Here is a 26,180-nt window from a genome sequence, read left to right on the forward strand (position 1 = left end):
TACCAGCTTCTAGTCTTATTTATTAATTCAATAGTTCTTTGACTTTTGATTTTATTAATTTCTCCCTTGATTTTTAATATTTCTAATTTAGTTTTCATCTGGGGATTTTTAATTTGCTCTTTTCTAGTTTTTTAAGTTGCATGCCCAATTCATTAATCCCTGCCCTCCCTAATTTGTTAATATATGCACTCAAGGATATAAATTTCCCCCTGAATACTGCCTTGGCTGCATCCCACAGAATTTGGTAGGATGTCTCATCATTGTCATTCTCTTTAATCAGTCAATGAAATTGTTGATTGTTTCAATGATTTCTTCTTGGACTAACAGGTTTTGGAGAATCATATTATTTAATTTCCATTTAGTTTTTGATTTGCCTGTCCAGGTGCCCTTACTAATTATTATTTTTATCTCATTATGATCTGAGAAGGTTACATTTATTATTTCTTCTCTTTTACATTTGTTTGCAATGTTTCTATGCCCTATAACATGGTCAATCTTTGTGAATGTACCATGTGCAGCTGAAAAGAAGGTGTATTTCTTTTTGTCCCTATTTATTTTTCTCCACATATCAATTAAATCTAATTTTTCTAGGACTTCATTCACCTCTCTTGACTCTTTATTATTTATATTTTGGTTTGATTTCTCTAGATCTGAAAGAGGAATATTCAGATCTCCCACTAGTATGGTTTTGCTATCTATTTCCTTCTTGAGCTCTGCCAGTTTCTCCTTTAGGAATTTGGATGCTATGCCATTTGGTGCATATATATTGAGCACTGTTATTTCCTCATTGTCTATACTGCCTTTTATCAGGATGTAATTACCTTCCCTGTCTTTTTTAATCATATCTATTTTTACTTTGGCTTTGTCAGAAATCATGATAGCCACCACTGCCTTCTTTTTCTCATTTGAAGCCCAAAAGGTTTTGCTCAAGCCCTTCACCTTAAACCTGTGTATGTCCACCTGCCTCATAAGTGTTTCTTGTAGAAAACATATGGTAGGGTTTTGGTTTCTAATCCACTCTGCTACTTGCTTCTGTTTTATGGGAAAATTCATCCCATTCACATTCAGAGTTATAATTATCAGTTGTGTATTCCCCAACATTTTGGTATCCTCTCCTAGTTCTACCCCCTTCTTCTTACCCTATTTCCTTTTAAACCAGTGGTTTGCTTTAAGCCAGTAACCCTTGTCCCCTCCCTTGATTTACTTACCTTTCTACCCCCTCCCTTATTATTCCCCTCTTTTTATTTTTAAGGCCTAATGAATTCCCTTCCCCTTCTTCTCCCCTCTCTTTTTTGACCTCCACACTCCCCTTCTACCCTTGGTTTATCCCTTCTGACTTTCTCAGTAGGGTTAGATAGAATTTTATATCCCAATGGATATAGCTACTCTTCCCTCTCAGAGTTAGTTCCACTGAGAGTAAGGTTTAAATATTACCTCTTATTGCTCTCTTCCTCTCCTTCTTATAATAGTATTCATCCCCTCCCCTTCCCATGCTCTCTGTGTGGTATAGAATGTCCTATTTTTCTTATTCATTCAAGTTTCTCTTGATGCCATTTACTATTCATCCCCTTTTTTTCTCCACCCTGTCTAATCTTAGACCATTTAGTGCTCCAACCTCTCCCTATGAATAATTCTTCTAATTACTATAATAGTGAATACAGTTTTTGAAAATTGCACATAACATTTCTCCAGTTAGGAATGCAAATAATTTGATCTTATTAAGGCCCTTAAAGAGGTAAATGTAAGAATAAGAATTTTCTTTCTTTCCCCTCTGTTTCTTATTTACCTTTTCATGTTTCTCTTGGTTTTTGTGGTTGGATATCAAACTTTCCATTTAGTCCTGGTCTTTTCTGTGCAAATACTTGGAAATATTCTATCTTGTTGAATACCCATACTTTCCCCTGGAAGTATATAGTCAGTTTTGATAGGTAGGTATCTGATCCTTTGTTGTAGACCCAGTTCTTTTGACTTTCTAAATATCATATTCCAAACCTTGAGATCTTTTAGTGTGGAGACTGCCAGGTCCTGTCTGATCCTTATTGGTGTCCTTTGATATCTGAATTGTTTCTTTCTGGCTTCTTATAATATTTTTTCTTTTACTTGGAAGCTCTTGAATTTGGCTCTTATATTTTTGGGGGTTGTCTTTTCTGGGTCTAGTGTAGAGAATGATCTATGGATCCTTTCAATGTCTATATTGCCCTTTTGTTGTAGAACTTCAGGGCATTTTTGCTGAATAATTTCTTCTAATATGGAGTCCAAATTTCTATTAATTTTTGGTTTTTCAAATTGTCTCTTCTAGACCTGTTTTCTTGATCTGTCAATTTCTCAGTGAGGTATTTCATGTTTCCCTCTGTTTTATCAGTCTTTTGACTTTGCTTTATTAATTCTTGCTGTCTTGAGAGGTCATTGGCTTCTAATTGCCCAATTCTAGCCTTTAGAGACTGGTTTTCCTTTTCAATCTGGTCTATCTGGTTCTTCAAGGCTTCTAGCTGGTCATTTCTAGTCTTCAGTTTGCTTATCAATTCGTTTGATTTCTGAGCCTCACTTTCCATTTTCAATATTCTGCCTTTTAAACTGTTATTTTCTTGCCAGATCTCTTCCATCTTTCTCATAATCTCAGATTTGAACTCTTCAAGATCTTGTGACCCATTTTAATTTTTTTGCGAAGGTTTGGATGTCTTTAATTATTTGTCCTCCTCTGTTTTCTGGGTTTTTTTCTGTGCAAAAGTTATCAAGTGTTTGAGATTTTTTCTTGTCTTATTTATTTCTTGGGTCTTGGTTGGCATCATTTTGTTTCATCTGCCAGAAGTCTGAGTAAGGCAATCTGATTCTCTTTGTATGGAGTTAGGCAGCAGTTTTTTGCCTGAGGCTACTTTGTGAGTCTCTTGGCTTCTCTTGGGACCCTCCTAGGGTCTCTGGTCTAGCTGCTTTCAGGGTCAAGCCCCCATGTTCCTAGCCGGCTGCCCAGATCTCAGAACTTGGCCCATGCTTGCTCCTCCACCTGAAATTCTACCCTGAGCCTGAGAGCTCTGGGCCCTGCTACTGCCTCTCTCAGACCCACTCCCATGTCCAAGGTCTTAGTTTTCCAGCCACCTGGGCTTTCAGGTCTTGCTGCTCTCAGAGGCAATCTCCTAGTGGTGCCAATTAACTGCCAAGGAGCTAGATTTTGTGCCACCCCCGCATGCTCTAATTCTGGAGCCCAGGCTCTGACTCTGGTACTGTGGGTGGGGTGGGTGAAGGTTGATTCACTTGCGTTTTGATGGGAGCTCTTCCCCCCCCCCTTATAATGTGGAAGTGCCCAAATCCCATGTACCTTTGATACTGCGCCCTATTGTGGGGTCCCTTCTTTCATCTGGATTTTGTTTTCTTGTCCTTTGGATGTATACTATATCTGTTGGTAAGGAGAGGAAGTGGCCCAGCTTCTACTCAGCCACCATCTTAACCAGGAAGTCAATATCATATTGTTTTGATGACTACTGCTTTGTAGTACAGTTTAAGATCTGGTACTGCTAAGGCCACCTTCCTTTATATTTTTTTTCAATATTTCCCTTGATATTCTTAGTCTTTTGTTCTTCCAAATGAACTTTATTATACTTTTTTCCTAATTCAGTAAAACTATCAAAGGTAGTTTGATAGGTATAGCACTAAATAGGTAAATTAATTTGGGTAGGATGGTCATTTTCATTATGTTAGTTCATCCTACCCATAAGCAATCACTGTTTTTCCAGTCGTTTAGATCTAGTTTTAATTGGGTGGAAAGGGTTTAGTAGTTGTGTTCATATAATTCCTGTGTTCGTCTTAAGCCTCAATGTTTTGAGAAACCAATTTTTAACAGGAGAAAGGTGGAGTTTCAAAAAAGCTTTCTAGATCAAGCAGGGACTTATTCAGTTTTTAGTAGAGTTAGGAAGGCAAGTGTTTCTATGTATTTGCTTATCTTAGTTTTGTGTAAATCAAATTAATTTCTTTCTATGGCCTGATAAGCGAAAAGAGTTAAATTTTTTTTGAAGGAGTTTTCAAAGTCTTCAGAAAATTTCCCTCTCTCAATTTCTCACCTCAAAGAGATTGTATTGCAGAAATAAAGATAGAAAAGAGGAAAGGGAATTTTTGTTACTGGTCTGTAGGAATTTATAAAATTAAACAATAATTTTGATTGAAAATGTAATTTATTGTAAATTTTCAAATTGTGGTTTGAATATTTTTTAATAAACGCTAAATATTTTGGTGAGTTTTGGGGTTCTGTAAAATTTGTTTTAAGGGAAAAAAGAATAAAGCTCTGTGAAAGTTACATGGAAGTGGCACTTATATCTCTCATCATTCTTTCCTTGTAGAGTGATGAATTTGTTATTTTACTGCAAGGGAGATTATGATTTTGCTGATAAGGAAAAAGAAATGAGATTCAAGCTAGTTTGAATGTAGTGTCAGTGAAGTTCCAGAATGAAAAAAAAAATTGGGTTTTCGGTTTAAATTAAATAATAACTCATTCTTTTTTTGTCATGAAAAGAAAGAAGTTTTTTTAAATAAGGGAACAACTTACAAAAATGAGTAAAATTTAATTTGGAAGAATGTTTTGTATTAATCATTGTGTTTTCTTTTGTGAATGATATAACAGAAATTAATTGTTTAGGTAAATTAGAAGCTAGAAAGTTTATTTATAAGTGTTTAAGAATTCCAAAGACAACAGTATTGCAATTATCTGGTATTGTGTATTAAATATTTATGGCAAATTGTAAAGGAGAAATTCAGTGGAGTAAAGATTAGTTCTATAGATAGTCTTGGATATGATTGAGAAATAAAAATTAGAGGAATTAAGCAAGTAGGAGAAAGTAAGAAGTATTACTTTAGAATAAGGAAGGAAAGGAATAGTTTTGAAGAGCTTTAAATAAAGTGCACTAGAGGGATATAAAAGGAGAGAAAGGAAGAAAGTTTAAGTAGGCATGAGAGGAGAATAGGTAGGATACTGTGGAGATTAAAATTAATATGCAAAATATAAATATATTTATGAATATTTTATTAATAATAAACCAACAGAGAGACTAATTAAAAGGTACTAACTAGCGTGCTCCCAGGAACCAAAGAGGAAGAGGGAGGAGTTACAGCCAAATATAAAACAATAACATGACCACACAAAAGTGGAGGTGTAGGAGAGATGAAAGGGAATTTTGGGAAAACTAAGGGACTTATGGGGGTTGAAGGCCAAGATTCAAAATCTCCATTTATACAATACTAAAGAAAGATGGAGTCATGTGAGTAAAGGTCAGCATGAAGAGAAGAATTTGAACTTGGGAAAGAGTTTTGAGAAGAGTCGATTTACATTTTTAGAGAAATGTCTAGTTGATAAATAATGAATGTTTTCTTCAGGTCTTCCCCTCACCCCCAAGAATTTAAAATTACAAAAGAAACCTACTGGTACCAGGAATCCATCTCCTCTTTATCCTACCTGATAAGACACCAATAAGAACCTAACAAATTCTAGGTAGCTAACTGGTAAAGAAGATACTGGTTTTTTTTTGGGGGGGGGGGTCTGGTATAAATAGTTTTGCTAAAGGTCTTTATTAAAAATAAAAGCATTTCTTTCTCTTGCTATTTCTTTACCTAGGTTACCTGGGTAAAGGAGGAATGCCTTTTATCTACCCTCTTAAGATATATAGGAGGGTTTAGGTTGATAAAAACAAAAGACCTGAAATTTGGAATTGTGATACCTGATGGCACTTGGAAAAAATTGAGATTTTGAATATTGTTAGTGATTATCAATCCAGATTTTATTTGGTCAAAAACTATCCTAAAATGAATCATAATGTGTCCCCATTTACAGTGATATAGGTTCTCCTATTAGGATAATAGTAGTAAATCAGAAATTAATATAATTCACATTCATCATTTAGCATTAAAGTAATATGTTGGAAAATACATTGATCAGGAAACCTGAGTTAAAATCTGGTCTCATAAATTTGTTAGCTGTGTAACCTTAAGCAAGTTATTTCCTCTCAATTTTCCTTAGTTTTCTAATTTGTAAAGGGAATAATAATAGCTCTCGCCTCTTAAGGTTGTTGTGAGAATCACTTGATTGTTAAATGTTTCATATGGCCCCTTGAACATGGCAAGCACTATGTAGAAGTAAGTACATTTATCATAAGTACTCTATATTGGTATTGAATGCAGTCAATGTAGAATATCAAAACATAAAATGAATGATTTTTTTGCTAAGATAATTTGGAAATATATTTGACTGTTACCAGTCTGGTAATAATTTTTGTTTCACATTTTAAATTGATGACATTGTGTGTATATTTCTAAAAATGTTCTTAATAGTATAAAATGTTGCAATCCATTATATCATAAATGCTGTTAGAAAAATACTTTTAAATCTAAGTGCTGTTAGATTATGAATTAAGCTGTTGAAAGAATGTGGTCAAAATGTTTGCAAATCGTTAAATAGCCATGGGGGTATACTTTGCTATAAGTAAATTATAGCAAATAGCTTCTGGCAGTAAAAGTAGCGAGGTCCTCTTTAAGTTATCCTTATCTGCTTGAGACTTGTGACTTGGACTAGGTCCTGAAACTTATTAGTCCTGCTGACCATGTGTTGAAGTTGGAGAAGTCAGGATCCCTTCCAGACAAAGTGGAGAAATTTACATTTTTGTAAATAGAAGAGGGAGTTTTAGCCAACTCACTTAGTCAACTAGAGTTATTTGGCTACCACCTATGAAAATGATGAAATTGTGCCTATTCATAAGTAGTATGTATTAAAATTGCATCTTTGAACCAACTTAATAGTAATAGATCTTAGATTCAAAAATTTCATTCTTGCCTTCAAGGCAGTAGGCAAGATGGATTGGAACCTCTCTTTAGTTGGAATTTATATGGAGTTTTGAGTCAACTATCAGAAATTTATTGTATGTGTAAAACCCCAGAAAATATCCTTTTTAATTATTAAACAAATGGCAAATAAAATATCCTCATTTGTGCTCATTGTTCATTGTTATTACAATAATAACCTAGTCCTAAACTGTGATTAGTGAAATTTTCCTATCTGACGTAAAATCTTGTTGGATTGTAATCTGATATTTGGAGTTAAATTGTCATGAAACAAATAATCCGTCATTCAAGGAAAATGTCAACTGCTGGTCAAAAGGAGTACTGAGAACTGTTACAGGTAGATACCTCTGGGAAAAGTTGAGGGGATGACCTTGCAATAACGGAAGGTATGATCCTCTTGACTCAGTTTTCCCATTGTGCTATTTCCTTTCTCAACAGACAACCACCTGGTTGATTCTGGGTCTCTCTTTGATATCTTATGAATAAATGTGTAACTTTGCTGCATGATTGACTTTTACCTGGAATCAAACAGAGATAAAGGAGATTTCCTCTTCCCCCTTATTGTCTGTGTTGGGTCAGTCCATCACCTTAAAAGGATAGTCTTGCTATTGTTATAACGATGTCCCTCCTTTTTCTTTTCATAGGTCTTTCTGCTTTCAATCTGAATTGTAGTCAACTTTACATCCTATGCAATTAAATACATAAGTTCTTGGACTTACAATCTATTTTCTAGTAGTTATATTCTCATGTATAAGATCAGATCATTGAAGAAGCTCATTCCTTCAAGATGATATGGGGGTAATATTCTTTTGAGAGGGGGAAATAAGTCAAAAATGTGATGTAAAAGTTTTCTCACTAAATGTATAGTATGTTTTGAGAAAGCTACAGGATCAGACTGTTTTCTCCAGGAAATAAGAATCTTCTCATCCCATGTAGCTTGGAAGCTGAGTTTTTGGTGTGGTGATGGCTATAAAATATGTCTTCAAAGTCTATGGATCAATTTTATGTCCTGTAATTGTACACGACAGTTACATTTATGCTAATGTAGAGTTTATTGAATTTCTAAGGATATTTTGGGGTTTTTATTTGTTATACAGTACAAGAATTTCTTATCTGCTAGGAAATGAAAGTGAGTTTTTTGATGTGTAATTCTTGTAACTAGGTTGTGTCTTGATGAATATCTAGTGTTAAATTTTTTTAAACCTGCAGTAATATGTATTGTACATTTGTTATACTCTGAGAACTACTATGTTTTTCCTTTTTTTGTCAGGGAAACAATCTTTCTATAACAACATTAGGGTGATGGGCCTTTGTTTTGTTAATATTATTTGAATTTTTGTTAAAATATTCTTGTGATGGAAAGAAGAAACACTTTATTATAATTAAAAATAAAATTAAAAAAACCAAAAGTTTATTTCACATATACAAGAGCCAGGAGAAATATCATTTGGCACAAAAAAGTTTCCCTCTGGGGCTTCTGAATATAATGCATTTCACATCTGCATTTTTAAATACACAAAAATCACATGTTCATAATTTCATAGTTGTTCAGTTACTGGCTTTGAGAACCATTTATAAAGTGTTTCAGGGAAAGGGGCATATTTAACGTGGCACTCCGTCATTGACTTTGGTGTTAGAGGGCAGATGTAGAATCTAGTTTTTTTGGTTGATTTTACACGTGAGTGCATTGGGGGTAAAGGAAGGAAAAAACCAAGGGTTATATGTGACTATACATTTAACTTTGAAAAAGAGGCTAATTATAAAATGCTGCTAATTCATGTCAAGAATAGAAGGGGAGTTGGGAGGAACACTGTGTCTTTGTACAATAAAACAGGCCATACCAGTTTTGGTAAGTGTAATGGCAGTGTACAAGTTACACATCGAATGGTATTGATTCATTGTGGTGTTAATTATTCCAAAAACATTCTTCCATAGATTTCATAATGTTAATAAGTTTATTAATATATTAAACCTCAGTCTTCTCTAAAATATTCTTATGCTCTGACTTGCCTGGAGGGAGGCAAAAAGTATATACTGTTATGAATGAAAGAGGGGGTACACTAAAGTTGGGGGGTGCCACTTTTGTATTACAATACCCATTTAGCTTTCATTTACTTCACTCTCTACTGTAGGTCATCTACTACCAATTGCCTTGCTTCCCTGTGACTTTATTGTCCTGATTAGTGGCTCCTTTTCCTAAGTCACTATCAGGAAAGACCTCCGTATGCTTCACTGAAGTCTATACCCTCCAGATCTCTTCCTTTCTGACTGCACACTTTTTTCTGTCCTGTCCTGCTGCATTTTCCAGTTCTAGAACCTTGAACAAACTAACTCTGCTATTTCTGAATGGAGTGTCAATCTGCTCTCCTATAGATCCACTTATCATCCCTGAAACTTTCTTGACAAAAATTCCTCTTCATGGCCATTACTGCCCTTTATGAATTTTTCCAGTCCCTTGGAATTTAAGGTCCTTGAAGATAGGAACTGAGTTTGCTTTTTTTGTATTTGTGGGACTATTGCTTTGAAAAGTGCTTGACACATAGAAAACACTTATTAAAAATGATTTTTAAAAAGTCATTCAATATGACCTACAAATTCAAACTCAAAACTTTCTGTCTTTCCTTAGCATACATTAAAAATGTTATTGTATATAAATGACAGTTTGATATTATTAGAGATTCTGCAAGATGGTTTTTCAGTAAAGCTATAAAACTTGATACCCATCTTGTCAGAATCATATAGGACTTTGCAGGGTTGGATTTTTTTGTTATTGGATTTGCTATTAGGTATAATTTTTGGAGTTGACAGTGAAGATTTTCATTAACCTCTTGGAGTCTTCAACTTCATCGATTTTAGTAAGTTTTGATTTAATCTTTGTTTAAACTTAATATGAAGTCCTACATAATTGTCCTGAACTTGCCAGAAGTATATTTTTATACATCTTGGAGTCAAGGGTGATGCTGATTAAAAGCAGGATCATGCCCTGGCCTATACCTGACAAGATCTTTTTTTTTCTTTCAATTTTGACGCACAATCAAATTGTCATATAATGAAAATATTCATGTTTTCAATCTTTAATGCATATTTGTGATTGGTTCATTTTGATGATCCAGCATCTTCACTGAATTATTTTCAGCAGGTGCTATGTCTGATTTGTTCCATTATATCTTGCTCTCTTATGGGGCCACAATACAGAATGTGCTTTTTCCATCATCCTCTGTCAAGTTGATCTTTGTGCGGATATGGAGTAAGTAGTGCTAGCTACAATCTTATACTAGCCTGTATTTTAAAGATTTCACAGGAACATTTTCATTTGCATTGCATCATTTGGGGTCTTAATGTATTGTGAGTGAGGGTACCATTATCCCTTTAGTCCTTCAGATTTTGCCCCTGTATTTTCCTTAATTTTTCGCTTGCGTTCACACCACATATCATTGTTCAGATGTTGTTTCTACCTCTATAATTTCATATTCCTTTCTGTCTGCTCATGCAGCTATACTCCTAGGACAGGTTTTCATCACCTCTCACCTGGACTATTACGAAAATTGTCCAAAAATTCAGATCTGATCCTGTCTCTCCCCTCCAAATCTCTCTCACCTCTAGTGGTTCTCTAATACTTTTAAGATTAAATATGAAGTCTTTTGGCATTAAACTTCTTCACAACGTGGCCACCTCTATCTTTTATCTTCTTAAACATTATTCCCCTCATGCTATGGTCCATCCTCAATGACCCATCCTTTTCTCTGTGTCTTTGCACTGGCTATACATCCCCTCTCATAAATGGTATGCTTTCCCTCATTCCTGCTTATTAAAGGGCAAGGTACTTGAAAAGGGTGCCAATGGCTCCTGAGAAGATATTATATGAACTGAGTTTTCAAGGAAGGCGGGGATTTTAAAGCTACCTGCCATCTCTTCTATATGACTTGCATGTACCTCTTTTTGTTCAAGAAGTTTATATTCTAATGGAGATCACATCAAGAGCATGGATAGCATTTCAGCCTTTTTTTTTAAACCTCAAGTGAGGAACACAGTGCATGGCATACAGCAACTGTATGAAATAAGTCCTTGATGATTGAGTTGGCTGGCACTTCATTACCTTTGTCATGTCTTCATGCTTGTCATGGGGATCTCAGACACACATGGTCTCCATGTCTTATCACCTTGACAGGCATTGTCTTTCTTTGCTGTTCTTCCTTATCCCTAATCTCTACCACTGGATGATGGGTTGGTATTTGAGAGGGACATTTAACAAAAGGTAATCTTGTTTAGGGGAAGGAAATGGGATTTTTGTATTTCCATCTACTTTTTAGATATTACAGCAAAATAAGAGTTGTAGTTGATTTCTTATCCATAAAAACCTATGCAGATTCTGAAAGCCTAAAAAAAATAATCCATGGTTGTCTCAGCTTTCATACACTCCCTCACATTTTGAAACTTCTACAAGCATCTCACACTTCTTTATTTGTTGATAGTCATGAAAATTAGTCACTGGTGTCTCTAAAGGAAATTGTTTCTGATCATTTGCTCCAGTAAAGGAAGGGCAATTGTCAGCACATCTGTACATTAGAATACAGAGTCTCCTAGAATAACTGTTGTATATCTAGGACTATTCTACCCTGCCTAAGGCAATGGCTGGGTCCAAGGGCTGGTTATTAATCCGGAAAATAGTCATTTACTATGGTTGATGGAAGGAACTGACACATTACCAGGATTCTATGGGATATATAGTTGAGGTTTTATTCAAAGTTGACCTTGTTTCTGCTATGTAGAAGCAGGAGAACCTATAGACAACATGTATCCTTTATCAGCTTCTCCCTTATAGATGATAGTTACTCCTACTATATTTTTAAGGAATATTGCAGAAAAGGGAATTTGTGCTGGCAGCCTGAAGTGACAGTTGAAAAACATCTTGCTTTGAGGAAATTCTACCTATAAAGCAGAAAATGTATGAATTCTGAATTAATAGCAGTAGTTTAAGAGAAATGGAAGAGATGATCTTCTCTGTAGTCATGACAAGCAAAGTCAGAAAGGAAATGGAGACTTCTTTCATGAAATTACTGTTTTATCTTTATCTTTCAAAGAGGATTTTTGAGAAGACATTTTATTAGTATCTTAAAAGAAATGGAACTAGACTATTTTTACAAGATGAAAGAGAAGTCATCTGGTATTATAGGGAGAGTTTGGGGTGACTCTGGCTGTGATGATTTACATAATGAAAATACAGGGAGCAGCTAGGTGGTTCAGTGGATTGACAGCCAGGTCTAGAGATGGAATATTGGGGGTTCAAATTTGGCCTCAGACTCTTCCTATCTTTGTGACCTGGGAAAAATCACTTAACCTCAACTGCCTACCCCTCACAACACTTCTTTATTGGAACCAATACACAAAATTGATTCTAAAGTGAAAGGCAAGGGTTATTTAAAAAACATGATTTTTTTCTTTTTCATTGATTTTTCACTTCTTAATAAACTTTATCTCTTCAGGGAATTTATTACTTAATTATATTTTTTCCTAAAAATAGAAAAATAAGAGGAATTATTGGGAAAATATTTTATTGGATTATAAAATAATATTTAATGAATAGGTGTAGGGAATTGACAACTGATTAACCTTTAAGTTTTATTAGAAAATATCAAAAAGTATACCTGCATTTTCCTAGAGCTCAAGTTAAGATTAAACAAGATCAAATCAAGTGAAAGTGAAAGCAATTTACAAGTGATTATAGGAAGTCCTTTAATCTTGCCATAGGTATGGTAGAATTTTGCATACTGGATGTGTAGTTTTAGAGTACGATAAAGCTGAAAATATATATAGAAAGTAGTGGATTCCTGAATCATATTTCTTTCCAGCCAGGCTAATCTTCTGTTCTATATTTTTTCTATACCATTGTAAGCTGTTAAAATCTGAGAAACTATTGATAGTGCTTTAATGAACTCACTAATATCTAATAACAGTTTTGCATATTATGTTTTAATCTTGGAAAAATCAACTCCATGATTTATGTCACTATCTTTATCTGGCATCCTTATATTTTATAGAGAGATATTCCAGTGGTTTCTGTATTTTTCCAATGCCCTGTTTGTCTATTGACAGCAAAATGTATTACGCAGCATTTTAAAACCTTGCCCTTACTACTTTGCCATTTGGGCTCGTGCTTGGTTCTAAAGTCTCCTAGAGACAGCTTTCTGAGTAGTTTTCTGATATTGTTGAACTCTTATGCAGTTGTGGGTTGCCTTGCCCCAAATTGCTGAAGAACAAATTTTATGTTTTGTTTTCAGCTTTCCTCTCAGATTGGTAGGTAAATCTTTTCTATAAAGATTTGTCTTGTTCTATGATATTCCTCTGAGCTGCTGAAATTGGCACCTGAAACTTGGAAAAACCAATGAGTGATAGACTTTCTCTGAAAGTTCATTTGACAAACCTTTCAAGTTAATCTTTAAGTCAGACATCATTGCTTGATTTAGGAGATTCTAGTTTGTCTTTGACTATCCCTTGCCAGGATCAGCTTTGGTATCATGGGAAGGGATCTACAAATTGGAGTAGATCCTCTGCTGGCAATATCAGCCAAGTTGAAGGAGAATTGAGATGGGAATGTGGGACTATAATCATAATTAACACAGTTTGATTTAAAGACTCCTTGACCTCAGCACTTATATAAAAACACGTGGAATGAGTGAAGAGACAGGAAAGTCTATAAAAGAGTCTAACACGCTGCCCATCATTCTACCTGAAATTGGACCAAAAATGTCATTAGATGGTTGAAAATACTTCTGACAAAAATATTTGGATCAATAGTGGTTTGCTCTGAATTACTAAGGTATATGAGAAGGAATATTTTTTGAGATTTTGCTGGCAATGGTCTTATTGATGTTTCCTGGTATGCAGATCCTGAGTTTGAGTGTTTAAATCATAGGTCAAAGATGGTCTTTAAAGGTTTTGATAGTTATCTCCTTAAAGTAGGATGTGGGCTAGACCTGGGGTCTTTGAGTTCGTGAATAGGAGGGGAATTTGTACTACATTTATTTGTTAGAAAAATATGATGAAAGGTAGTAAGAAGCTCTTTTTAGATGTGACAATGGGCAGATCAATTGTTCAAGATGTGATGACTAAAGATTTTCTGGCCTTACTGTAAAGGCATCCTCATGGAACATCTGAGTATTTGGCAGAAAAGACTTGCATAGCTCTCTGTTTGTCCAGTATAGTACCTGAATGAGCCATGATCTGGTAACTCTCCCTGCTAGCCAAAAAAATGGCCATTTGATGCTGTATTCAGTCAATGAACAGAAGATTGTGGTGCTCTTCCTCCAAATGGCTCAATATTTATTGAGGGAGATGAGTTCCCCATCTCCAGACCTGAATGGATTTAGATTTTTTTAGCTTATGAACTAGAGCACCTAATGGATCAAATTAGGCAAGATCCAAGCCACTTCTATCAAGCCACTTCTACCATGATTGAAGAGCTATCAGGAACTGGTCTCATAAAATGATGGATTTCAGGTCCTGGATTGTAGTGATGGAGTTTAAAGGATCTCCTGCAGCCTGAACTTAATCCATCACTTGTTTAAATCTGTACATTTGCTAAAGAAGCCTTAGAACTTATTTAGTATGACTTTTTTCATGAACAAATCTGGGAATGCCATGTCTCCATGACTTGGAAAATTGGAATAAACTTTTTTGACCCTCCCTTTGTGCCAGTGAAGAGGTCTGAGTTTTCCCCTTTTTCTTTTATGGGGTATTTATAGTACCTTATTGTAAAATTTGGATTAAGTATTTGGTCATAGGCTATATGTAGGTCAATCTTAAGTAAAAATGAATTTTTTTTAATTTTTCTGTGTCATCGGCTGGCCTTTGCATATCTATGACTTCTGCAAAAGTCCCCAGGAGTTCCCATTCAATTGTTCATGCCAACCTGTGATAGATCTAAACTATGATGGGGAAAGTTGTGCTGTGGTAGAGATACATACATACACACCCATGTATATCCTTAAAGTCATGTGACTGGTAGGGAATAATTTAATTTATTTGCTCAGGATATTGGTGACCTGTTTTCTGGTCCAGGTTATGATTTAAATATTAGTGCAGCACTAACTTAAGGGAGCAAGTCAAGAATGTGCTAACTGGAGGTCATCCCTCACTGAGCTGTGAAAAAACATAGCTAAACCATATAACCTGGAAGAAAGGTAGCATTTCAGATCAACTTGACCTCTTTATTTTTGGACGGTGCTTTAATTAGAATGAAGGAAGAAGGATGACTACTCAAAGTGCCTTCAAGAAAGATCTCAGCATGTGGCATGTTTCCCAAACCTTGAGGGAACTTCCTGGTAATTCATCTCCAATAGAAACTCCCAAGTTGGGAGTAAGGTCAGGGTGAGGGAGAAAATTCTGACTTGGGAAGGAAAGAAACAATGAGATGTGGAAAAATGGATATAAATGAGTTTGAGGGAAGGGGAAATAGAGGCATAAGACTTAGGTCTAACTGATTTTGTATTAGCCAGGAAAATTCCAAGTATTAGCGTTATTGGCCATATACCCCATTAGTGAAAATCAGTATTTATTAGCCTTCAGACTTCAAGGATTTCTAAGTACAAATTAGAAAGTAAGAACAGAACATAATGAGCAACATGGAACTGGATGAAATCTGTAATATTTTAGACAAATATTTTATCTGTCCTGATTAGATACACTCTATGATTAAGAGCTCCTTATTCTTAGATTTCAAAATCATAATCCAGAAATATAAATTTCATTCTCAAATACCATATTATTCGGCTGTTCTCTTCCTTAATAGATGTCTTCTACCCCTCTCCCACTCAAACCCTTGCCTTGACTTTGTAGTGGTGATGAAAATTCCATCTTTATTTCTAAGGTTTTGAGGACTTTTCATAATCCCTAGTAATGCTCTCTAGGTTCTTTTTGTCAATATCATTTTATACTTTGGTATGAATTACTAGAACCAAGTAGTGCTTTTCAGGTTTGACTAGTCTTGGTGCAGACTTTGTCACTTAATAGATGGATGCTTTGGGAAGATACTTTTCTCTTTAAATCTTGTTGATGAGACAATGATTCAGTAAATCTTAGCAGAGATTTGACAACCATCTAATTTCTTCTGTCTCCATCTCTCCTTGGATGCCCTTATCACTTGTGCTCTAGGAAATTATTTCAAACCTCAGGTGACATCAGACGACTCCTTCATACTCAGAAGATCCATAAATCTCTCCCTCATCAAAAGAACTACAAATCTATTACTTAAAGTGGGAAATGTATTGATTGACCTTTTGGGTCACATTCTTCAGTGTTCCAACAACCTCACGCAAATAGAAATGTCTTCCTCTTCAGATCCTTTATTTTTATCTTGAGGGGTTTTTTTTGAGAACCACCCCCAATGAGGGAGTGGTTTCAAGGAACAGTTATCCCTCCAAGAAGCTGTGAAAAGGTGGGGAAAGATCTTCATTGTTATTCATGGTACAGGGAAGAAAGGTCAGTCTTCAGTATTCATGTATATGTATTTGGCAGGGAGGGAATAGGGACTTTGCTTGGTCACAGAAAGACAAACATCATATAATTTGGCAGATTGATGGGAAATTCCCTTTGCTTTCTATTTATGCTTATATGTGAGAGGCTCATCACTCTTCTTAGTAGTTCTTATGGCCAGCTGTCCTTGTTTGGAACAAAGCTCTATTTATAATCATTTTTATGCCTTTTCTTGGGAGCTACTAGGTTGTTTAACTCTCCTTAATTACATTGGCCCATTTAATGGGCAGCTACAAATCACCTAACAGCAGTGGAGCCAAAGTATTTTCTCTGATCATATTGGTTGACCAAGATGTTTCAGAGAATATAATGGATAGTCCATAGGGTATCTCTTTTGGTCAGCTGGGCAATGGCATCCTTCCTTCCTAATATCCTTGGTCTTGGCGAGCTATCTGATATTAGTGTCATAATTTTATTCTTATCTTTTTCAGTATGAGAAGTTTCTATTCCACTAGTTGTCCTATATATTGAACATGCAATGGATTATTGTAGAGGTGGAGAAAACATTTTTGGGTTGTTAGCTGTATTTAGGTATTATCTTCTATAGGTTCTTTGAAAACATCCTTGGTACATCTCCAGTACAATGCAAGATAAGAGGGATTACTACATTCCTCGTCTTGTTCCCTTACAATTTTTTATCTTTTCCAAGTCTCTATAAACAGATTCCTATAAATTTAAGAATAATGGTTTCAATTAGATATAGCTATTCTAAATACTTGTTTTTTTCATTGATGTGGAGTGAAAATCTTTGAAGATTGTGGACACCAACTTAGTCAATGAAAATATTCTACTAATTTAATTTTCCATGATATTTTGAGATCTTTTTAGGATGGGGCAATTTTCCCTCTATCAGGCTATGAAACTTAGGTGTGGATGGGTAATTCTAATTGTAAGGGCATATCAAGTTGGGTTGGTGCATCCTTCAGTAATGTGTTCCAGTCCTCACAGTTGCCTTGCATGAATTACAATGATTTCTCTCTTGGCTTCTTCTTTATCTTTCTATGGTGTAACAGTGATCTGATCTTGAACTGCCATCATAGGCTCCTACATTAGCATTAACAAATTCATTTGATTCAATCATGTGTTCAACATCTTTGTCCACATATTGTTGGTTGAATTCATGTGGATGAATGACATGAAAAGGCAAGTTTGAAGGCTTTTTTGCTCCACTCTTTCTTGGCAGATTCCTTCCAGAAACTGATTTTGGTTAATTTGAAAAATTTAGTGACACGTGTCAGATATGAGCATTTACTGTTGCTAAATAAGGTGATATCTGCTTAGTCCAAAAGCATTTCTGTAGGATTTTGATTCATTTCCTGAGTACTTTATCTATCAGTCTTCCTCATTTTGGGCAAAGTTTCACACTTTTTCTAGGTTTCTTAGAGTGATATGATCTGTGGTAAAAGATTTCATGGGGTTTTGTTACTTTCTAAATCCATTATGATTCATTTTTATTAATCCCAAAGTTGTATATTGACTGGCATTGCCTATGTATTAATTACTTTAAAATGCTCTTTCCATTCATCTTTTAAAAAAATATATTAATAGTTGCTTTATTAGTATTAGGTCCAAATTAAAGACATATCTAACAAAGAATAACAATAAATGATGATATATTCATGTAATAAAATAATACTTTACAATACACATTTACATAAAATGAAGCACAAAATATGGCAAAATGTGAAGGGTTATTACATGAAGAGATCCTAAGAATGACTAGGTATACATAATTAAATAATTAAAATTTGTTCATTGTTAATCCCTGATCTTTGTAAAATACTATGATTCTAGCTGAGATTTATTCCTTATTTTGTATATTAAAATATTTTTAATGGTTATAATTTTTACAAAAAATGTTTCCTTAAGAATGAGAATATGAACTATTATTATTATACTAATGGACCCTGAGACGTTCCCAATCATTGGAAGTAAGACAACTATTTCAGGTCAGAATAATAACTCACATCAAAGTCATAAGAAAAGCAAACTCAATGGAGGTCTTTCTTTTGTCTGACAATTGCCTTATTTCTTCTAGCACAGAGGAATCATTCTCAGTGCCTGTGTAAGGGCCCAGTACAATAGGAAGAGGATACTGTTGGGGTAGGTCCCTGAAACGGTCTATAAACAAAGGAACAAATATCACCTTCAGATTGAATCATTTGTTGTGGCACTGCCTCAGGAAAGCCAATACACTTGTGCTCAACCTGGAGTTGCCATGCAGACCAACATGGGAGAGCTTGGTACAGTGGTATAGATAGGGAAAGATTTCATTAAATTGGGTGTCCTTGAGCTCACAGTTTGTCAAATTCAGCCACATTAATGAATCTGAAGCTGCCACCAGAAGTTCTAGGAATGATTCTAGTTTATCTGCTATTTTATTTTCTTTCAGATCCAACTTTATAACACAGGGGCTATGGTGACTCTGGACCCCATTCACCTTTGATTTCAGAGTGCTAGTAAGTCTCAAAGTTATCAGCTACAACTTTCTCCTGGATATCTTTATGCTTTAATGTATTTTTCCTGGAGGAGTACAAAGTATCTGTAGGTATTTGTCCTGATCCCTTGGTTCATTATGAAAACTTGATTGAAGCCTGAAGTCCTCAGCCTCTGTCTTCTTGCTATATATTCAGATTTTATGCTTGTTGAATCAAATGATATTTGGATATTATTAGAGAATTAATTATTCTATGAGATGAAAAAGCCGCTTAGTTTCTTATTTTGGGGAGGAAAACTACATAGCTTGATGTCATACATGTCATCAAATAGTAATGTGTAAGTGGAAATTTTATATCCTTTAGACTTCATCTCCCAGAATTCTTACCTCATCCCAAACTTTCCTTTTCTTTTCTGTTTACGTGTGTCTTTTACATGATTGTATTTAAGTTTTGGGTAAAGCCCTCTCACTCTCTTCCATGTGAGTGGTGAGCACTCCCTGTGTTCTCTAGCTCTCTAGTTAAATATTAATAAAATCTTTATAAATATTACACTTTGGAGATATCGTATATTAATTTTAAAATCTATAGTAATATACTTTTTGTCCAATTCTTTTAACTTGCAAGTCATTCTTAGTTCATTTAAACCATAACATTTATCAGGTAGACATTTGAGTCCCACTAGGGTTTGTCTTCATCTTAAATCCACTGTTGTTTCTCCTAATAGAATTGCCATTGGCATTATTGTGAGAATCTTTTTTTCCATGAGGACATCAAATTCTGGAGTTCTCAATATACTCGAGTCTATTTAAAACAGTATTTTATGAACAAGCCTTGAGAGTAGAAGTTACTAAAAGCCTTTTTATAAACCAGCAGTAATGATGTGAGGGTCTATACACACACACATACACACACACACACACACACACACACACACACAGAGTGTGTTATGCCACTTTGGGGTAGCTTGTTTGACAATTGCCAAAACTGAAAATATTATTCTTTTCATTCCTGGGATTTGGGGGGGGGGGGCAAGTTTTTATTTTTATTCATGTTCAAAGGAAGTATTAGATAAAGTTAAGGATTTTTACAAAACTTATGGAGAACTTACAGTAAAGATATTTATGATCAATGCAATGACACAGGCAAAACTGCCACTTCCAAAAGCATAACTGATAAAAATTGATTGTATTGCAGCTTTCATGTACTCTTTCAGATACAGACGAAGCTAGAGCCTCTCACAAGAGCTTATTGGTTGACAACCATATGGTGAATGGTCCATTGGGCATATCTATGACAACCTGTGGCTGACTACTTGGCTCCAACAGGAACAGCTGTTATCTGTTCAATTATATTTTGGTGACTAGAGACTCCATACATACCTGTTGTAGCCCCCACACCTGTTCTAGCACTGCCTCCTGAAAGATGATTCATCTGCTTGTCTGAGAGCAGAGCATTGATGTGGGTCATGGCTATGTAGCATAGTGTGGGGAAAAAAGTCAATAGGACTGGAGGATTAAACAGTATTTGCTTGAAGTTATAGACAAGAGGTACTACTATGTATGTAGTAAATGTGTATTATAGATATGTATGCTTATATGTAATAGTATGTAGAAACAAGAGAAACTGAAAAAATGACAAAATAGAGGTTTGAGTGATTATTTAATTTATAGCCATTGAATTGAGTAAATTTAAAAATTTATTCTGTAAGAAGCTATAATTTGGTAATATAAGTGTCTTTCAAGCAAGTTTTGTTTTTCAGTGTCCTACTTCTTTTGGGGATGTTTATGTTTCTCTTATGGCTTCTGTTCATCTCCAAACTTGCACAACTAAATATCTTATTAAAATGACTAATGATAGCATTGCATAATCTGTTGATTTCATAATCATATTTCATATTTTTAACTGTTAAATTACCCAAGATCCTTGTTGATGGAATTTAAGTAGTTTGAGAATATTTTCAGAACCCCATTCAACCATGGACATTAGCAAGTTATAAATACATAAGTTTATAGTACTTTAAAAAATTTTTTTTCAAATTTTTATTGTTTTTATTATGTTTTAAAACCCTTACCTTTCATCTTAGAATCGATGTTGTGTATTGGTTCTAAGGCAGTAGAGTAGTAAGGGCTAGGTAATGGGGGTCAAGTGACTTGCCCAAGGTCACACAGCTAGGAAGTGTGTGAGGTCAGATTTGAACCCAGGACCTCCTGTCTCTGGACCTGGCTTTCAATCCACTGAGCCACCCAACTGCTCCCCTGTAACATTTTATCCATATTACTTTGTCATTATGGCTAAGAGCTGTGAGAATCCAGCAGCTGTTCAGAAAACTATTCCTGGACACCTTTAACCAAACTGTTCTTTGGTAAATAACCAAACAAACACATTTGTAGACTGCTTTTATAGATGACTGAATTTTATCAAGTAATGGTGAATCATATGAGAGAGACAGAGAGAATCCTCTCACATTTTGCCTGAATGACTCTTTCCTGACCTGGTTATGGTGGTAGTAATAGGACTAAGAGGGGATAATGATAAGACTGCTGAGATTAGCCTACTTCTTTGGTTTTGAGTTAAAAACATTAGGAACATCCTACATTCTTTTAATCATTTAAGGCAATTCTAACATAACTTTGTCACTGCTACTTCCATAGTCCTTCAAATGCTACCAAAGTCAACAAAACAGACTGACAGATGACTGCTGCCCTCATACTCAGAAATTGACTCTTCTCTCTACTTTGGCTATATACATCTTGACTTTAGTAACTCCATATATTTGTCTTACTCAAATCTTTTAAACAAGAGGAAGAACCAAGAAAGGCTAACCCCAGAGGACCCCATACAAAGTAATTTTTTGCTTTATGTGCATATGCATAGGATAACTCTATATAAATCCACCTATTAGCAAATTTCCAAGAACTTGTTGATGTAGAGTTACCTAAAATGTACCACTTTGGACTTAATTCACATAAAAGATACCACTTTCGGCTTAATTCAAGGTGGAACAGTACATAAAAGAAATATATAGGTATAAGCTTGTGGTCCCCCCTTTTATATCCTGAATATCACTTATAAAATTAACATCATACCCTGCATTATCAGATGTCATGGGAAAACTAGACCTTGATCATATCAAATTATATTTTGTGGGTGTTTCCTATTACTATGTAGAGCTTGGGTTTCCCAAGTGATAGGAGCAAAGTCACTGATGTACTTAATTTCTGTTCTTAGCTAGGATTGAATGTATATAAGGTCTTAATTTGTGACCTCAAAGGCCCTGAACTCTATAGGTAATAAGAGTATCTGCTAGGCTAGACAGAAGAAATCAGAGCAGAAGTGGAGAGTCAGTCTAAATAGGGACACTTGGGAGGCCAGTTGTCACACATCCTTCATGGCAGACCCAGAAAGCTTTGCCTATTCACTGGGGTAAAGGAGGATAGATGACTGCAGAGTTTTATGCAGACTCAAAATATGCATTATATTAGCTCTGATTAGGTACCTTTTCTACTAGGATGAAGTTGAGCATTTCAGCCTATTTCTAATCAGGACAAATGGAGTGGGGTGCCTCATGTCCTATTTCTAGGTGGAAAATTGAATAGTTTGAAAACTGGAGGATATCTATATACCAGTACCTCCTCTGGTAACATCAGTTTATTTTCTGGATTTTCTAAAATATTGTTGGTAGTCACTTTTACCTTGTCAAATTCATGCTAAAAGGGATAACTAAGGTTTTTCTCAAGTTGATCTTCCAGGACTATCAAATCCCTATCTTGAAATGGAATGATGTAGTTGAGAGACTCTGGAATACTCTCTGGGATAAGCCCATGACTTGTTGAGAGCTGTTAGATTTGATAATGCAGACTCTAAGTGGGCTCTTTCTTCATTAGAGTCAACTGGAGATTCATGATAAAAACAGAGGGTCCTTTTGAGCACTTAGGAAGTGTTCAAACGAATGACCTTTATGGTTAGATTGTACAATAATCCTACCTTTATGCTATCACTGGAAAAGACCATGGCTATAAATTCTTGTACTTTAATCTGTATACTGGCCAGACTTTTGGCCCACTGTCATGATCTTCATTGCAAATAAGCACTACTTGATGACTTTTCTGGAAGAAAATTATTAGAATTGAGTACCCAGATTCAAATTTACTCCATAGCATTAGCAGAATTAACTTTAGATAAGCCCTAGAATTTTAGAGACAGGCAATGTTTCAGACCTCTCCAGACTGCTTTGTTTTTGGGGTCAGTGGCAAAAGTAACAGGAAGAGTGGTTACTCCAACTACCTTCTAGAAGGATCTCTGAAACCTGGAAAGACTTTTCTAACAATGCATCTCCTGCAGAAAGATGCAAGGAGGGGGAGAAATGATAACTAGGGATAAAAGGAGGCAAGATACATAGGGCTTTTCAGGGCTAGAACCAGGTTGAGGTTGGAGGAATTAGAAAATGAGGAAGTCTTAGAATTTTCACTAGCAAAAATAAAATCTCTCACACATTTAATTGTCATTAACTATTGGATAATTATTTGATAGATTCCTTTAAATAAAAGTGTTTGTATTATCCTTTAAGGCACCAAGATTGCTTGGTGCTAATTAGAAAATAAGAATAACAAAAAAGGTGGGTACAATCATTGGGTTGATAAACCCACTAATTGATAAACTTGGAGGAAGCATTTCAGAGTGTTTGGTAAATATAAAATACGAAGGACTATCTCAATGGCAACTTTCAACCATGTTAGACAAGATCACTTAGTTTTAATCATAAAAATGGAGTAGAAATTTTGATACAAGCCTCTGCTTCAGTGGTACACCTCCAACAAAGATAATTATTAAGAGTAGCTCCGGGGATAGTATAGGGCAGTGATGGTGAACCTTTTAGAGACCAAGTGCCCAAACTGCAACCCTCACATCACATGTGACTCCATCTCCTTACCTAAGACAGGGGAGGGAGGAAACAATCCCATTGGACTGCTGGGCAGAGGGGCGGGTGATGTGAGAAATATCCTCATGTACATGTGGAGAGGGAAAGGGGCCATAAGCTCACCAACATTGGTATAGGGTCTTTTTTTTTTTTTAATATATTGCCCTATGCCCAGGTATCTCTTTTATTTATTTTAACAGCAAATTTCCACATCAGTTTTCCAAACTTATATAATCCAAATTGTCTCCCTTCATCTTCCCTTCCCCCTCCCAGAGCTGAGAAGTAATTCAATATGTATTATACATTTATTATCATGCAAAACATGTTTCCATATTACTCATTTTTGTAAGCTAATAATCCTATAAAACCAGAACCTTAAAACATATACCCAAACAAACAAGTGATAAATCATATGCTTCCATCTGCATTCTTATTCCAACAGTTCTTTCTCTGGAGATGGATAGCATTCTTTTTCATAAGTTCCTCAAAATTATCCTGGATCACTGTATTGCTGTTAGTAGCAAAGTCTATTGCATTTGATCGTTCCACAATATTGCTGTTACTGTGTATGTTTTCCTGGCTCTGCTTTATTTCTCTTTGCATCAGCTCATGTAGTCTTTCCAGTTCTTTATGAAATCATCTTGTTCATCATTTCTTATAGCACAATAGTATTCCATCATTATATACCACAATTTGTTCAGCCATTCCCCAATTGAGGAACATCCCTCTAGTTTCCAATTCTTTGCCACTACAGATAGTGCTATAAATATTTTTTTTACAAATGTGTCCTTTTCCATTTTATTAAAATCTCTTGGGAATACAGACCTAGTAGTGGTATTACTGGATCAAAGAATGTACATTCTTTTATAATCCTTTGGACATAATTCCAACTTGCCCTCCAGAATAGTTGGATCAGTTCATAACTCCATCAATAATGTATTAGTGTCCTACTTTTGCCATATCCCCTCTAACTTTTATCATTTTCATTTACTGTCATACTGGCCAATCTTATAGGTGTGAGGTGGTACCTCAGATTTGTTTTAATTTACATTTCTATAATTGAGAGGTTTTTAACATTTTTTCACATTATTGATAGCTTTGATTTCTTCATATGAAAACTGCCTATTCATATCCTTTGATCATTTATCAATTGGGGAATGACTTGGATTCTTATAAATTTGACTTAGTTCTTTATATATTTGAGAAATGAGACCTTTGTCAGAAATTTGTTATAAAATTTTTTCCCAGATTATTGCTTCCCTTCTAGACTTGGTTGCATTGGTTTTGTTTGGTCAAAACCTTTTTAGTTTAATATAATCAAAATTATGTATTTTTTATCTTTTAATGTTCCCTAACTCTTGTTTGGTCATAAATTCTTCCCTTCTCCATAGATCTGACAGCTAACCTATTCTATGTTCCCCTAATTTACTTATAATATCACTTTTTATGTTTAAGAAACATACCTATTTTGATCTTATCTTGGTATAGGGTGCGAGATATTGATGTAAACCTAATTTTTAGCATAATATTTTCCAACTTTCCCAGCAATTTTTGTCAAATAATGAGTCCTTATCCCCAAAACTGGGATCTTTGGTTTTATCAAACATTAGATTGCTGAGGTCATTTACCCCTAATCTATTCTATCCTCCCTTTTATTTCTTAGTCAGTACCAGATTGTTTTAATGTTTCCTACTTTATAGTACAGTTTGATCTGGTAACGTTTCACATTTCTTTTATTAGTTCCCTTGATATTCTTGATATTTTGTTATTATTTCTACTTTTCTGCATTTGGTTGTGAAGTTTTTATGCCCTTATACAGTGATGCCAGACCTTTTAGAGACCTTAGAGACCAAGTGCCCAAACTGCAACCTTCACACTGCCTATGAGCTTCCTGCCTTACTCTAGATAGGGGAGGGAGGAAGCACTCTCATTGGGCTGCTGGGCAGAGGGGGGGCTCATCATATGAGAAATGTCCTCAGGCGTGTATGGAGAGGGGGAAGGGAGCAGCCCCCTCTGACATGCTCTAGCATGAGTATCATGGATTCACCAGCCTGCCCTAATATATGGCTAGTTTTTGCATATGTAACATGTGCTGCTGAGTAGAATGCATATTTCTTTTTATCCCTATTCAATTTTCTTCATATATCTATTAAATCTAACCTTTCTAAAATTTCACTCACTTTCTTTACTTCTTATTTTTTTTTGGTTAGATATATCTAGTTCTGAAAGGTCCCCCACTATTAAAGTTTTACTGTTAATTTCCTCCTTATGCTCCTTTAATTGGTGCACATATCTTAAGTACTAATATTATTTCATTGTCTAAAATACCTTTTATCAAGATATAATTACCTTCCTTAACTCTTTTAATCAGCTCTAGTCTTGCTTTAGCTTTCTCCAAGTTCATGACTACTATACCTGCTTTTTTTTTTTTTTTTTGGTCTCAGCTGAAACCCAGTATATTCTGCTCTGGATCCTTA

Source organism: Gracilinanus agilis, chromosome 5 (assembly GCF_016433145.1).
Source record: "Gracilinanus agilis isolate LMUSP501 chromosome 5, AgileGrace, whole genome shotgun sequence".
In the NCBI taxonomy this organism is placed as follows: Eukaryota; Metazoa; Chordata; class Mammalia; order Didelphimorphia; family Didelphidae; genus Gracilinanus; species Gracilinanus agilis.